This window comes from Tyto alba, unplaced genomic scaffold, assembly GCF_018691265.1.
Source record: "Tyto alba isolate M040663 unplaced genomic scaffold, T.alba_DEE_v4.0 Super-Scaffold_42, whole genome shotgun sequence".
NCBI lineage: Eukaryota > Metazoa > Chordata > Aves > Strigiformes > Tytonidae > Tyto > Tyto alba.
Window position 1 is genome coordinate 20,973,276 of NW_024881318.1, and position 17,345 is coordinate 20,990,620.

Sequence of the window (17,345 nt, forward strand, 5' to 3'; positions counted from 1 at the left end):
CAGTAGGACAGAAATATCAAAAAGCTCAAGTCTGTTCTGCGACTGCTGAGCTGCTCCTACTTGCAAGATGTTTTTTTTCTGCTTAATAAAAATCTTCATTCATGGCTATTGTTTGCGAAGGAAACACCAAGGTTTCCCTTACTACCTTATCTTTTAGTATCATCCTTTCATCAGATTCCTTCGTATACTGTATGCTTTGGACCTTTGCATCTTTTTTTCAGCTGCATCTTTTGACTACCAGCAGCATTTGGTCCATTTTATGCTTTCTTACAAAGGTCTTTGGGTGGCGCTAAACAACTTGCTAAACCTGAGCTGTGGCACTTCTCTCTCTCTCTGACAGGCTGGTTTCTCTTTTTTGTACAGATTATTATTTTTTTTAAAAAAAAAGTCTCCAATAGTGTCTTCCATTACTGAAACATAAAAAACAAAGGATTTGTTGGGGAGATGACCATTTTGCTGTTTGTTATGTAGTTCAATGACTTCATGCTAGTGTGACCTGAATTTCTGATCCACTGCAGCTCTCTTCTCTGTCACTCATTCTTTTGTTCACACAGCTAGCCTTTAGAAAAGCATCAAATATTAGCATTAAAATACAACACTGGGGATATTTCAGTTAAAATGCAAAAATGTGTGGCCATGAATAATAAAAAAGTATTGAAATTACAGTCCTACAATATGAAAAGCATGTGTACAAACTATTAACTTATACATGAGAACAAGAATGTGTGGCTGAAAGGGTATGCCAAGAAGGATGCTGTTAAAAGCTAAGGAGTTTTATATACACAATTTCCTCTCATAATTTCCTTTCATCTAAGCAAAATTGGCAGTGTAAGTTTAAAATACTCCCTACCTGTACTTCTGGCTATGTCTTTAAATAGAGTTCAGATTGGATTGCTGATCTTTCCTTTCCAGATTCTTCCTTTCCTGTGTTGCTATTATTAGGAAAGCTTACTGGGGTCTTAGTTACTTTGAGGAATGTTATTGATCATCTAGATTAATCTACTTGAATAATTTCCATAAATTGGTTTGAAATGGGCTTTTTCATCAATAAGCTACCGTATGCATTTGCTTTCTTTCCACAAAAATTTTTTACATTTATAAACCCCAAATCAATTTACTTGAATCAAACTTTTCCTTAGAGTAATGAAAGATTTGATAGCATGTGCGTATGACATTTGTCATGAAAATATTTTACTTGTTTCTTCATAAGTGGAGTTTCCGTGGCCTGGGCAGCAGATGCTTTGGTATAATGCAACAATTTATGAATTGGTCCAAATAAGGACGGATTTTGGTTTTGGCTTTTAGGGTATCACTGACCAGTTGGATAAAGCTAAAAATTCTGGCCATTCTGATCTAATTCTGTTATCTGTAAGTATGATATTTTCTGTAAACTCTTCCTTTACATTGACTGCTCCATGTATCTTTATTCACATATATTCTTGCCAACACGATCATGCATGAATGCAAAGAAAGAAACAAAACTACAATAAAGATGTGGTTCATGGTTCATGCTGACTGGAAATTTTGTAGGAGTTCATGTAGGGTAAGATTGTGCAAGGGATCGCTCTAGCAATTTTACAAGCCATACAGTTTCATTTCATGCCCAGCAATGTCCTTAAGCCTATTCAATTTGCTTGTACAGGCACAGCCATCATGGTCAAACTTGGGAGGTTTGTTTGTCTAGACCTAGATCTTTGTTTTGTAGTGGTAAAGCTATTCCTTGGTGGAAGTTTACATTTCTTAAGGCACTGCTATGCTTGCTTTTCGCTTTGTACAGTTTCCTGTGGGGAAAGCAAATGCAAAATGGATGAAGGATGCTATTACTCTAATTTGTAGCATTATTCCTACATCCTGAGTAAGTACAAGTGATTCCACAGCATTTAAGTCAATTATGATTCAGGACTCTCTATAGTCTTCAGTATCAACAATAATTAACTTAGTTTTCCTTAACTATACATACATACATACACATGCATATATCCTTTTTAATTTTGATTGGCAAGTTGGTGTTTGAATACAGGAAAGTGGCCACCATTGTTTTATATACACAGAGATTGTCTAAATTTGAAAATACGGCTAAGCAAGTAGAGCTCAGTCATGAACAACAATTTATTCCAGTGCTCTGCTGAACAGAGACTACTGAATCCTGTGGGTGGTTTTATAAAAAAATGTGAGGCAACGTCTACTGGAAAGTTAATTCGCTGTGATCAGAATAGATTCAAAACCAAGCTTCTTGAGGTGCAAGGCTTGTGGTTTAACATATTCCATCCCACCAGCCCCAATTCAAGGATTTGATTAAATACTTGTACTTGCTATTTTTTTTTTTTCCACCAGAAACTTTCTGTGGGCAAATAACTATATCCAAAAACTTTTCTAACTGTAAAAGCCATTGCCAGTTAATCACAGCTGTGTCAGTTTAAAGATGTGATTTCCACAACTTAGTCCTTTAGATTTATTGTGCCCTCTATGATTTTTATTTTTCCCCCACATTATGAATGCCTCATTTCTCATGAGGGTCATAAAAACTTGAAAGGTATAGTAGCAATATGCAACACAGACTTCCTTGCACCCTCTTGCTGGTCTGCATAAAACCTGAATTGAGGTACTCATTTCCTGCAGTGATTAATCACCATAATATGATCACCTGATGAAAATCATGCTATAGTAGTTGGATATTTTGAAGGGGGATGTTGGGGTTTTTTTGTTTTGTTTCACTGAGCCCTTTCAGCAGTAAGTAAAATTTATTCTTTCCTTTCTCTGCTGGTTTCAGCTCATCTCTGTATCTTTACTTTTAATTTGGTTTCTCTAGGTCAGGATGTTGGGCCAACCACCTAAGGGCTACTTAACCGAGGAAGCAATTTTAGTTACAAGATTGTTCCTACAGTGTCCATACTGGACCAGACTGCTGGTATGAGAAAGCCTGGTCAAGAACTGTTCTTCTGAGCTGTTTTTTGGAGGGCAGGGTTTGCTTCCTGCAGGGTGCACCAGAGAACATGCCTCTAAATTTGGCCATTCCTGAAAATTCTCTCTGAACCGAGGGCTATCTTCAGTCACACCTGACCCACAGGGTCTTTCACCTTCTCTTGTTTGCCCATCTGCATTTGCCCTTGTCTGCTGGAGTTTCAAGCTGAACTATTTTTTTAATCTCGCTCCAGCAACGCCACAGGCTCACTTAGGGTAAAGCATGCATTCTTGCTCAAGAAAACACTTAGTTCTGTGCTCACATTTTAAACATTTGCATAAAAGTTATTTTTTCAATGCTGTTTTGGAAGTATACCCTGTCATAACCACAAAAATGATCAGAGGGATGGAACACCTCTCCTATGAAGAAAGGCTGAGAGCTGGTGGTTGTTCAATCTGGAGGAGAGAAGTCTCAGGGCAGACGTTATTGCAGCATTTCAATAATTAAAGGGGGCTTATAAGAGATAAGGACAAACTTTTTAGCAGGACCTGTTGTGACAGGACAAGAGATAATGGTTTCAAACAAAAGAGGGTAGATTCAGACTAGATATAAGGAAGGAATTTTTTACAATGAGGGTGATGAAACACTGGAACGGGTTACCCAGAGAGGTGGTAGGTGCCCTAACACTGGAAACATTCAAGGTCAGGTTGGATGGGGCTCTGAGCAACCTGATCTAGTTGAATTTGCTCATTGCAGGGAGTTTGGACTAGATGACCTTTAAAGGTCCCTTCCAACCCAAACTATTCTATGATTCTATGGAGAACACCTACCAAGCAAGATCATCTTGCTATGTCCATATTACCTTTCCTGGGGAAACTCTGTGGGCTGAAAACCCATCTCTTCACTTTTCCCTGTGTTCCTCCTAGACACTAGTGCCTCTGTGTCTTCTTAGTTGCACTCACAGGAGTTTCACATGAAAAGTTGCAGTGCCATTGGGGCACAGGCCCTGGCCCAGCATCAGAAGAGCTGGCCTTTCTACCAGCTGGGTTTGCTGTGTCACCAGAGAAGTCATCAATCAGACAGTTTTGTTCAAATGATTCTTGTCCCGTGTAAAAGATCTAAGCTGACAGAAAAAGAAACAAAATGTGTAAACTCCCTGCTGGACTTAAGGAGTGATAGTTTTGAGATCTAACACCAGTGTTGCAGTAGCAAAAATATAACAGCCTGAGCTTTCAAAGACTTGTCAAACTCTCTGCTTACCTCAGCATAATCAGATTTGGATTCTCATCAATGCTATGTGAGATGAATGCACCATACCATATCCTCCACAGTTCCTTGAAATATGTGTGTGCATACTAAACTCAAGTCAGAGCCTGCCTTCTGCATGTGCATATGGCAGTCCTGAAAGACATCAGCTTCAAAAACTCAGGCTTTTCCTACAGCTATGCATAAAGTATATCATACATAGGGGAGAATATCGTGAAGAAGATGCACCTGTGAGTGTATAAACCTCTTTCTGCACATGATGCAGCACTCTGTCAAAGATGCAGGAACTGCTGGTAACGATTTATCAGTCGTAGGAGGTAGAGTTTGGGTTCTTCCCTCTGTTGCAAGAACATCTTTTCCATTGCCCTTCCCGTGCTGCAGGGCAGCAGTTCTCAACTCATAACTCATGCAAAACCACGGCACACCAACACATCACTCCAAAAGAAGGTGAAAACAGTGGCATATAACCACAAATGTAATGTATACCAAAAAGAACTGAAAGCACAAAGAATGCATACTTTACAACATGCAAAACCTTCTTTAGCTTGTAAAAGTAACTAGCACAGTAATAGCAAGTATTTTCTGGGGTTTGTCACTGGTTGCACGAGCAGAGAGAGGAGAGGTCTTCCTCAACAATACTGACAGTGCAAACAGTCCCCAAGGAAAGCTGGCTTGAGCACACTGCTGGGGACACATTCCTTCAGCCCTTCACTGGGGACTCAGACCTGCGAGTTCTGGCTGCTATCAGCTGTCAGTAGAAAAGTCCAGGAAAGAGGGAAGCTAATCTGTGAAAGATAAAACCATGATTTTATAGAATGAGAGCTGTGGAAGTGTGTGGGCAGTGTGTTTTCTACCAGCAGTACCAGTGAACAAATGTGTTCTGGGTAGTATTCGACTGATGGATATGTGTGTGTGCAACGTTATGTGCCCAGTTGTTTTCCATATAAATGACAGTGCTATATTTATAGTTGTCCTTTTCTCATAAAACGAACTCAAATGAATCATTCTCATAGGACTTTCTTTAGCCCTGCTTCTGAACTTCATAAATATCCTAAACTGAGAATAAACCTGGCTATTGAAATTCAGGGCATTTCCTAAAGCCAGAATAAGAGACAAGTCATGCCAAAGAAAGAGTGGCAGATGTCCCCCACAACCTGGTCTGTTCTTCCCAGTGGAGCAGTTATGAAATTTAATTACCTCAATCTAAGGAAGAAAACCATAGATCCAAGTTTACTTCTAGTGATAAACTATATTGTTTTTTCATAAAAGCCAGTGCCACCTTTGGCAATTGTTAAAAAAGAAAATGAGATGTGCCCAGTTTTTCTAAAAGAATAGTTATAACACACCTACCTTCAGTGCTCTGTATTATAAAATATTTGCCTGCAGCTGCCCAGTAGGTATCTAATCACTGAAAAAGTACCATTCATGTTTTCTGAATTTTAAGTGATTACCGGTTTGTATATAGATTTATGATGTTTTTTTACTGAGCACAGCTGCCTCCACACATTGTACCAGAGCATAGTCACTCTGGTTTGACTATTAAGATCCATCTATCATAGTCATCTTCATGCTTTCTGCCTTGTAATCCCAACTTTTCCAGACAGACGTTATTAGACTTCAGAAGTTTTTCTAGGACCTGAGTGTTAGCCAGCAGGGAGAGAAATAATGATGGTCTATAAAGTTGAAGCTCCAGTCCTGAGGTAATTTATTTCCTTCTCTGAGAATGGACTTATTTAGACCTTTGAAAGAAATTCAGCAAATTATTTGTTCCTATCACTTGAGTATTTTGTTTTGCTTGTTTCCTTAAGGATTTATGTATTAAAGCCATATTTTTAACTTTGATTTCTTGCACAGTTGTAATATTTGTTAGCCCCACATGTAATGGGAAAAAAAAAATAAATGCAACAAAATAAGCACTCCTAGGTTTTATTAGATATTTTTATCTAAGCAGAAATGATGAGAGATGCAACAATAGTAGTTCTCTTCCAAATTTGCTGAGCTGCAGAATTAGATTTTATACTTTCTCTTCTTCCTACTAGTGTAGATTTTGGTCATTTGCCTCCTTTTTTATTACTGCAAAGAATTATGTAAACTGATAAATATAATTATCAGCTGTGTTGTGGCATTGACAAGTATTATCAGATATGACATTTGGCCACAAGCTGTATGGCCAAAATCCATTTAATGTGTAAGCACTTAAATACAGGGTGTTTTAAGGACCTATGACAAGGTTTAGATTTTGATTTTATAAATCTTTGATAGTGCTCATCTAGCACAAATGATTAATACATCTTGGCTGAAGAAGGATAAAATAAATTATCTGTATGAATAACTGAATATTTACTTTTTATGTCTGTGAAATGGACAGCTCAAAAACCTGTAATGTTACTTCATCTTTCTTCAGCATTTGACTTAAGACATTTGACTCTCTTGGAATATGATATGATTCTTTTTCTTTTTTTTCAGTATGAGAAGAAGTGTTGTCTTTTCAGAGATAACATCTAGAATCAGGCTGTGAGAGGATACCAGTTAAAGTTCATGACATGGCATATAACCTGGACATTTGTATTTTATATGGTTTACACTTTAAGAGAATACTTACTTCACAAGATTTTTATTTTACTTGTAAAGAACACTAGCAAAGGTCTTTAAAAAATAGAAAATACGCTACATGTATATTGAAATGTCAGCAACTGTTAAATGACTATACATTTGTGTATATTAAACCCTGGAAAAGAAGAAAAAGGTTTTCTCTTTAGAAAGACTGACTCCGAGGTCAGCATGAGAAGTACATGAGATACATTTAGCAAATCTGACTTGCCAAAATGTGCTACCATCTCATGAGGTAACTGAAAAATAGTGATGTACAAGACAGCCACTCCCAAGCACTCTCTGGATGGTCTTTGTCCCTGTGTTTCCCCTGATTTATTCTTGTTTCTCTCTTTACAGGTACACAGATGAACGAAAACATATTCAAAAGGAGAGGAGACCTAGTCTGCTAGGAAAAGTGGCTAAAACTAAAAATAATCCTTAATTGCTTGGAACTGTTATTCAAGGTGTAAGAGTATATATGCCTGTTCATTTTAAACATATGCTTATCTGGAGATGTTGCAGAGACCACATACATAATTCAGCATATTTCTGAGGACACTGATTTTTCCAGGTGCTCTAGATGACTTGGTGGCAATAAAATTAATTTATTCCCAAACACAATAACTGTGATATCTCAAATACTTTTTATAAATAGGAGGGAAAAAATCCCCAACATACCCTATTTGTCCCTTGTATTTCTTATTTAGAAATGCTTGCTGCCCCCTAGGATGTTTTTGTTGTGGCAATGCTTTGATTGGTTGTAACATCTTATTCATTAATAGATATTTCTTTTACTTACATCTTCACCATCATTATCCAACTCACAGCTATGAACGTATTGACTACAGTAAGATTTTCTTACAGTACTTCTAAGGGAAGTGTTGTTGCTTTCCATTTTAGAGAAAGGGAAACTGAGGAACCAGGCAATGGAATTTCTTCTGGTATGAAGTACTACATGCTGTTCCACAGAAAGCCAGCATATCCAGGCAACAAATGTGATTATTAATGCAAAGGTGAAGGCAGCAGTTGGCTGGTAGAAGGGACACAGAAGGGGCATGAGGTCATAAGCTCTTGATCCTGGGCATCTGGATGTCTGATGCAATGAGGTTTTATTCGTGGCTGAGATTCCTGGATTCTGGCACCATGCAATTAAACATCATTAGGTAGCCTAACAAAAACTCCAGTATGTTCTCCTGCCTCTGGTCTGAGCAGCAAGGGAACTTCAGGGATCTCTACTGATACACAGGCATTTGGGCCAGAGCAGTAACCATCACCTTATGCTTTATGGAGAAATGGTACCAGCCAGTGTCAAGCAGCAGAACAGATCTTTCTGGCACACCACTGCAAATTAATGCCCTTCGCTAAACTGTGTACTTGTATAATCCTCAAAATGACAGTAAGGTCATCAGTTCTCATTAATCAGTTTGTGCCTTAATAATTGAGATACTGATTTTAAAGAAAAGGAAGGGAAAGAAACAGAAATAGCGGCAAAGTTGTGGTCTTCTCCTTCCCTTATTTCTTTCTGATGATGACTGAAAGAAACCATTTCCTCAGAAAAAGTCAAAATGTAAGGGTCTGCCATGCACAGTAGGTAGGCCCTGCCACCCTGGGAGCTAGCATAGGTGCCTAGTAATTTTCTGTATACGAGGATGTATCAGTGGCAGTATCTCATGTTACTTAGGAGTCATTACAAGACACCTTTTCTGGTTATGAAGATCAAGGGAAAAGGAGGTGAAAAAACTTTATCTTGAAAAATATATTGAGAAGCAGCAGGACATCTTAATGGAAGCCCTGCAAACACAGTAAGATGCCATTTCTTAGACTTGTTTTTCAGCTTAACTTATAAATCAAAAGGGCATCTTCCTGTCACCTGCACAGTAAGATCCACAGGCTGCTTGAGCATTACAGTCAGCATTAGACTGCCTCCAACTACTTCTTCAGCAAGAAAAATTCTGCAGTCTAGCCAAAGATCAAGCGTGAAGGTTTTCAAAAGCATTTGATGACTAAGAACCTTAAATTCCATTTTAAAAAATATATTTTCAGCTTTTTGAATATTAAGCAGAACAGGCATATCTACTTCTGGGCACAAACATGAGGAACTGAAGCCAGTTAGGTGCTGATGTACATTACAATATCTGATTTCTTATTGCCCCAGAAATAAGACTGCACAGGAATGCTTGGAAGAAAAAGCAATTTTATTGGAAAGCGACAATTCAATAAAGCTTAATGATGTTTTGTGGTGATGTATTGTCTTCTGTGAATTAGTATCAAATAAAGACAAACAGATACACAGCCAAGGCACTGCCAGTGCGCTGCTGAGGAGACTGTATTTCCAAATCTCTTTCTCCTGGGCATCCAGCCAGACCCCAGAAGTGTTAGGGATCTCTGTTTCTGGAGAGCTGCTCTGTAGCAAAGATGTCCCAAGGATACTCAGGGATCCCCTGGACTCTGCCAGGGCATTAGGAAAACAGAAACTCTGGAGCATCTCAGGGTGCAGCAGCTCAGTGCCCCAGAACCACATGACCAGAGCCCAGGCCCCCAGCCCTGCTACAGCACATTTAGCTATTCATTAAGAGTCATTGAAACATGCCCACATATAACGCCTTATTTCAGAATTATTTGTGTCAGATTTTCCAATCTGGTAGCAATTTTGTAATACTTATATTTCACTATAGGAAAGAAAACGTTTCCTCAGGGAGTTTCGCACTGAGTGAATATTCTGGCTTTGAACCAGAAACTCTTCCTGAATTTGGTAGGTGTCAGTAAAAAAGTTGCAAATTTGGGCCATCTACGATGCAGATGAGAGCTCTGGGAGAAGGATGTCCAAGCACTGTGATAGCTGTTACTGCTACTCATATAGCCAGTACTTATGTAATGTAAATTGGTGGCTCTGGTAATTATTACCTGACAGGTATCACATTCACAGTGTTCGTTTCATTTTCCTTCCCTATGCCGGTCAGGTCATCTGAGGAGCAGCCATAGCAGTCTTCATAAAACAGTTCACATACTTTCTCTTCCTGCTCCCAAAAGCGACCTTTTACTCACCTTTCCTGTCCCAAACAGGAGTGCAAGTTGATACAATGTACCACCCCCAAACTCCGAAGAGGGTAGTAATTCTAGTTTGTGTGGCATTCATTTGTAAGCAGTTTTCTAGACTTCCCATAATACATTTCATTTCCTATTACCAACGCCTTGTTTATTTTATAGATATTTTGTTTTTCTGAAAAAAAAAAAAAAAAGAACTTTAAGTTTACAGTTATTTTTTTCACTCCAGGTTATTTTAACACATTAAAAGAAAAGTGTCTCTGAGCAGAGCATCTTAGGATCTTAGTCTCTGTTACTTCCTCTCACTTAACCATTCACATGTTGTTTTGTATTCCACCTCCTGTTCTGTACCTGATCTGTTCATGACAGTATCAAAATTATATGGTATTGGTGAGAACTCTAAACAAACAAAAAAAAAAATCAGTTCACAGTCACTGTAGTTGCACAAAATTTGTGCAGGTATAATGCAGAGAGAGGCCTACAGATATTTACAGAATTGTCTAAATGAGCTAGGAGCATTGCAGTGACATGAAGTTGCTTTTGTAAATTCTGCTAGGAACAAAACTAGGTACTTTTGTAATATCATTCAAAGCCTGGTCCCCTTTCTTCCTCTAGACATGCTCGCCACTATTTCCCATATGGCCCCATTTTGAAATCTGTGCTGATTTCTAAAGGCTTTTGTAACATACAGTTGCTAACTCCACATGGTCCCATAACATCAGCTGCAACATGTTTGAAAGTAGTAATTGGACAAGTAATCTTTCCAGGGGAAAACACATCATGTCTGGTCGTAATTGTCTGAATAGCTCTTATTTCCCATTCTGTTCAGTGTTTGAGATACTTGGGTGGAGAGAGGAAAGTAGATCTGCTAAAAGGCAACTGATGAATCTGACCAAGAAAGATCAGAATTGTTTTATCCCTAGTAGATGAACAGAATGCAAAATCACACTCACTTTTTTTAGTAGGTATAACCACTGGAATGGAATGAAGGTACCTGTAGACTTCATCCAAAGAATATGCATCTTTCTAAAAGACATCTGTGTTACAGAACTCACAGGGTGAAACACAATGAGTTGTACTATGTAGTAACTCAGATTAGATGGGAATGTCCATTTTTCACAGTATTAAATCTAGAAAACTACATTACTCTTTCATTCTTCTTGTCAACTAGTTAGACAACTAGTAAAAATTGGATCTCACAAATTTACTACCATAGACATCTTCCTAGAAGTGGTTGATAACTACTTGAATGTACAAGAACTTGCCCAATAGGGCCATTCAAAATCCACTGACTATGAAGGAGAGTCTTTAGGGGGACTGCAAGTATGGGAATACCAAATTGAATTAAAATATTCCCATGCATAACAATTTGCATAGGAGTAACTTCATTCATTTTTCACAGGAGAATTTGCTCTTAATGAGACAACCTTTTCCTCAAAGATGAATAATGAGGTGAGAAAATATGCCATTATTTGCAAATTATTTCCAAAAGGAAAGAAACTGTGGGGTAATCGTAGACAGTCCTTTGAGAATATCAACTCTGTACTCAGCTGCAATCTAGAAGGCAAATTAAATTATAGAAAATACTAGGAATGAATTTCAGAGCGAAACATGGATCAATGTGGCAGTCACCTGTGGCCTGTATACTGTTCAGATACTAAGATCTACATGCTTTATAATAGAGCTACAAAGAATGCAGGTGTGAATATATGGCTAGAGTTTCCATGTGATAAACAGTCTTTGACTCTTCAGCTTGTGGAAAAGGTGTTTTTAAGGAAAAAAGCTGTATAAATTCATCAGCACCACAGAAAAGGTGACTAGAAATGATGCATCATTATTTCCTATAACACAAGCATGACAAGGCACATAATAAAATATGTAAAATCAAACATAAAAAATCAGGTGCTTTCCACATGACTCACAATGATATTGTGAAAAGTATTGCCACAATATGTTTTGAAGACAAAAAAAAAAGTAAATAAGATTAGATAAATTAAGAGAGGGTAAATCCATCAGATGATATGATGATCCTACTTCAATCTGTAGCTCAGAAAGTCCCTGTCATTATATCTGGAAGACAATGAGTAAATCAGGAAAGAAGAACCCCAAATGTCTGTATTTGCCTTGTTTCTAATATACTATACAGCTGCTACCAGGCATTGCTGTAGACAGACTACTAAGAAAAAGATAGGCTTTTGTATGGTCACACTTCTCTTACCAAGTTATACATCTGCTCTGAAATTCACCTAACACTTTCTGATGATATCACAGTCTTTACAATTATTTTCCTTTCATATTTGGGCGGTGGTGGGAAGAAGTATTTTCATTACACAACATACATTTAAGGTTTTATTTTGAGTCTAAGAAAGGAAACACTTCATAATTGTGCTGGTAAATGGATTTATAAATCTATGTTTTAATTGTTACATAGTTTTTAGATGGACTGTAGAGAGGGGAACCTGACAGGGAAATGAAGGAAGAAGGTAGTAGCTACCTCAATAAATTGATCAGGTTTCAGTAGAAATGCAGGCTTAGACTGATTTCTTTTGAAACTATGTGTGTGCACTCTTTCAAAACAATTTTGTTATCTGGCAGTTCAAAGACTGATTTGTTTTTAGATTATAATGTAAAAAGAAAACAGCATATTTCAGAGAGAATGAAATCCTAAAATATGATGTGGATATACTAGGTGTGCCTCCATTTGGTGCAAGCTTCTTGGCACCTGTATAATTCCTTTATTTATGTGTTTTATATAATCTTTTCACAAGAAAATAACCACTCAGTTTCCAGTTCCTGCCTGTTAATTCACCTTCTAGCTCTAATGTTGTCAAGAGGAAGCAACTGAATCTGACTGATTCCCAGCAGACTTTGATGTCTTCCTGCATCCTTTCATCTACTGTAATCCACTCCTTTCCCTTTACTTTATTTCTCTTTCCCTCTCTTCTTTTTTTCTCTCCACTCTCTCCAAATTCAGAAAAGAATATAACTTGATCAGCTAAAGGGGCTGCGGCAGTGTGCATAAGGAAGCTGTAACTGAAGAAGTGTAAACACACCTACTGGCTGCATGGCTGATAAAGTTCCAGACCTTCTGCTCAGATGTACAGAGTCAGATATTTGTTTTCAGCATTATGTAAAAATAAAGCAATCTTTGAAATGCCTCATAAAATAATTGCTTTGAAAGGGCAAGTTCGCATGTTTTCTAAAGACACTATTCCCGCATTCATATTAGTAGAGAGATGAGAGTGGGAAATATAGACACTGTAATTTAATATTAATTATATAGAGTATGTCACAGTTGCACTTGAAGATAGTAATGTATATGGAGGAAGAATTTGAAAATGAGCAGGAAAGTGGTTCAGAATTTTAAACCAATATTAAAAGGAGAGTGGAAGTTCCTTTCTTAAAAAAGAAAACATGAAACACAAATCGTTATAAATTGAAAATGTCCCTGATTCTAAATCCTGGGATGACTCCACACAAAATGGATCCCAACAGACCAAAATGAAAAACTTTAAATCAGCGATGTGCTCCTGGATTTTCACAATGCATACTCTGAGAGAATATGAAACAGCATGGTGATTTCAGAGCTCCAGTCAAAACAATGGAAAATATTGTGAGTTCTCCTAAGCCAGCATTGCTCAGCAGACACATTACAAAAAGTACTAGAAATTCTCATTTAAAACATGGAAAATATTAATGATTAAGATGGTAGTGTGCATTTGACCTCTGTAGCCTCTGTTGAAGTGCCCTAAGCACTGCCCAGGGTCTTGCCTGTCAGGAAGAACTGTGGTACACTAGTGGCTGCCAAGCACCTGCCTTTGCAGGAGTTTGGTGATGGCTGTTGAGGTGTTTATACAGTGCCTAGCACAATGAGATCGTAGTAGAAGGCTGCAAAAGTAGCAGTAATAAACAACAACAACAACAATAATAATTTTTATTATTAATAATAATATCAACAACAACAATACAATGGTATTGTTCTTATGTTTTAGAAGTAGATCTTAAAGCTGGGAATACAAATACTTGCAGTTAGCATCAAATAGTACCAACAGTACTACAAATAGTATAATCTCTTTTGGAGTCTTCTCAGAACCCACTTCTACTTTGAAGATTTAAAAAATATGCCAAAACACATAATGACAAAATAACAAATAGCTTTGGTAACCCAGAATAGGAATGGTAATCTTCACTGAGCTTATATTTTCCTTTGCTTTTATAAGGGGTAATCACTCATAGGATTGGTGAAAAGACAGATATTAACTTCAGCTCACATAAGGCAGACCCTTAACAGTTTCCAGTAAACAATCAAGTATTACATTAGCAATTTCTTACTAGACGAGAGAAATTCTAAGAAAAAAAAAAAAGCTTTGCAGTTGGTGATGACTTCAGTAATGATACTGGAATTACTCATGGAACCCCAAGTAGTTGTCCTGGGTACTACTATGGCTACTAACATGTTAATTACTAAATTGCTACACAGTCTAGAATCCTGGGCAATGACTGTATTAGTGTCATTTCCGTGTATATTCAAAACAGTTGCATTTTCTTCAGAGAATAGTAGATAACTCTGATCATACGCCAAAAAATCTCATATTTTACAAACATTGCTTACAATTATTATTTTCTCCATGACAGTAGTCATTAGCTACATTAATATCTAAGATACCTGAGTATGTTTCAGTAGTTGAAATACTTTGCGTGTATAAAGACTGTAGCATTTCTCAGGATTTTTTATATTTCAATTTAGCTGGGACTCTTCAAGTTGCTGTGGAATGTACCAGTGCAACATTTCTGCTGAAAAATTGGCAGTAGGAAGGCAATGCTGCTAATAGTATCTCAGCATTGACTGTGTTCTGTAATCCCATTTCATGTGTGGACTTCAGCTGCAAATACTATAGATATTTTCTTCCTTGTGGCCCACCAAATCATTTGTGGACTTTTTTAGTCCTTCAGGGTGAGATAAAGCCTCCTCATAAAACTAAATTGCCTAACCACATAGGTTCTTCTGCCTTCTCTGTTCCTATCTGGTAGTTTACATCTGTATTTTTAATATACATCTAAGGCAAGGAAGAATAATTCTGCTGACATGAACAGCTGCTGGTACACTGTGATTCATTTTTATGATATGAGTCATTGTAAAATATCCTATTTCTTTAGGCATCATCAAACTCTACCATGAAAGACTGTATGGTCTGCTTTGATATTTCTATATACACTATTTGACTAAGCAACTACAAAACATCTTATCTCTGGAACTGCTTAATTACCTTTGTAGAGCAGTCCATACTCTATTAATCAGGTTTCTCATAATTATGTTCTGTCAGTACCACTCACACAACAAATCTAGATGTGTCTTTAATGACCTCCAGATTCTTATTGGCATTTTAGCTGCTTTGGTTCCATGGGCCAGTAATGGGTGAATGCCACATGCCAGTAATGATTATCTAGTACATGGGTTTCATAATTGGCTATTCTGAAGTCTGTAGTGACAGAAAATATTTTTTTTTTACAGATGCTTTCAGTCACAATGTTTTTTCTTTACACATTCCGTGTTGTTACCTACAACCACATCTATAGCCAGGACACGTTGTTCCTAGATGTTTTGTTATGCCTGATATTTAGATACAGTTTATCCTCTGCCTAATACCTTCTGTACTATCATTTCTGTAGTACAGATCATGTTTGGTCTGCTTTGTCCCCTCTCTTCTACAAGATTTAGTCATGTTTTGGCATTTGGTGATTACTGACATTTTGTCATTAACTTTGGGCTAGAGGTAAGTTTTCTGTGGCTTGGGAAGAAACCTGTATCTAATTATGTCCTTTTGCATTTCAGATTGTTTCACTGATGGAGATTTACTGTTTTCTGGAGCTTGTTTCACAATAAGAAAAACATTACAAGGCAATATTCTAATTATCTGAAAAATGCTGTCTGAGCAAAGAATGGTTATACTGCATCCAGGAGTAAAAGATTTAACTTCTCAGATATTAAAGGCTGTGTCTGTTGTCTTCACTGTCCTTTCAAATACGTTACTAGAAACATATTAACTAGTATATTGGCTAATATGCTAATATGATTGGCTGCACTTTTAGACTTAAAAGACTCTAATTATGGCATTGGTAGTCTTGCTTAAAGTATTCTGTACAGATTTCTATCCTTCTTAAATACTAATTTAACAGCAGCATAAAACATGGTGTTTAACAATTAAACAAAGCATTCATTTTGTAACATTTGCCACAGGTAAATTATTTGAACTCTTTTAAGCAGATTGTTAAAAAAGTGGACCTCTTAAAAAATAAATTCTGTTATCTCTATCAATACCAGCTAAACCAACACTTACCAAACATGTGCCTGCTGGCATGACAAAGGGGAAGCCAATTTAGCTTTTCTGCAATGTGAGACATTGCTTCTGCAATTTTCTTGTATACCTTAACATTTTGGAACGTTACACCACTTTGAATGGTCACATGATGATGTTAAAGTGCTACAAAACTAGAACCTGTCCGAAATTGCAGTGAACTATTGCTGCCAGCAGTGATCTACTATCCCACTGCGTGGGGACATAATCACGCAGGTTTCTGCATCGCTGAGAGGGGGTCGTGCAAATAGAAATTCTACTGCCTGTGGCAAATGAGGACTTGCTGGATATGATCAAGTTCATGGCGTGCCCTGTTTGGTGTATCCATGTTGGCAAGTCTTCAGGTAATAATATATAACTCCCTTCTGCTGGAAACTGTCAAAATCTAACTTTATGGGCTACTTCAAATGTCAGCCACATTCATGGCATTTATTTTAGACCTCCCATGTAACAAGCTCAGAGAATCTCCAACTAGTGTGCCTTTCTGGTTTGCTGGTTTTCATAGAAGTGTCACTGAGATTTTGTGAGGTTGCTTCTTAGAAACTCAGCACCACAGTAATAGTGTGACAACAAATCTTGATGTTCCTCTGTGATATTTCAGCTACTCAAGCTAGCAAACACATATCTGTAATCCTCCCAAACAGCGCTTGAGACGATGCATTGTCTAAAGTTATTCTGATGTCATGATATCCCTTCATTGCTCACAGTCAGAGAGAGAAGTTTCCTTAGATTGATCTCCGTTCTTGTTGAGAAAATCAATTTCTGTGATTATGCAATGCAGTTTACTACAGTCAGAGACACTTTAGTGAAGTTATTTACAATCCTGGTGTGCCAGCAGATAAATATAACATATTTATTAAGTTCTGTGAACTGAAAATTGACCTAATCCCTTTCTCTTTCACCATGAATTTTGCTTCCCAAGTGAAACCAGTTGTGAAGTCATTGGTTTTGGCCAGTGAATCCGGAAAAAAAATGTTCATTTATTTTGCTGGTATTTTTGGGTGTTGAATGTTTGTCATCAAAACTCCCCAGCAATTTAGAGTGAGGGAAGAGGAAAAAGTAGTTTAGGCCTTTGCAAATTGTTACACCACTGCAAATGGGTGTGTCTTTTCCACCATTATTGCTGATAGTGTTGGAGACATAGGATTTATAGCAGTTTTGAAGGTGGCATCCACCACTCCCAA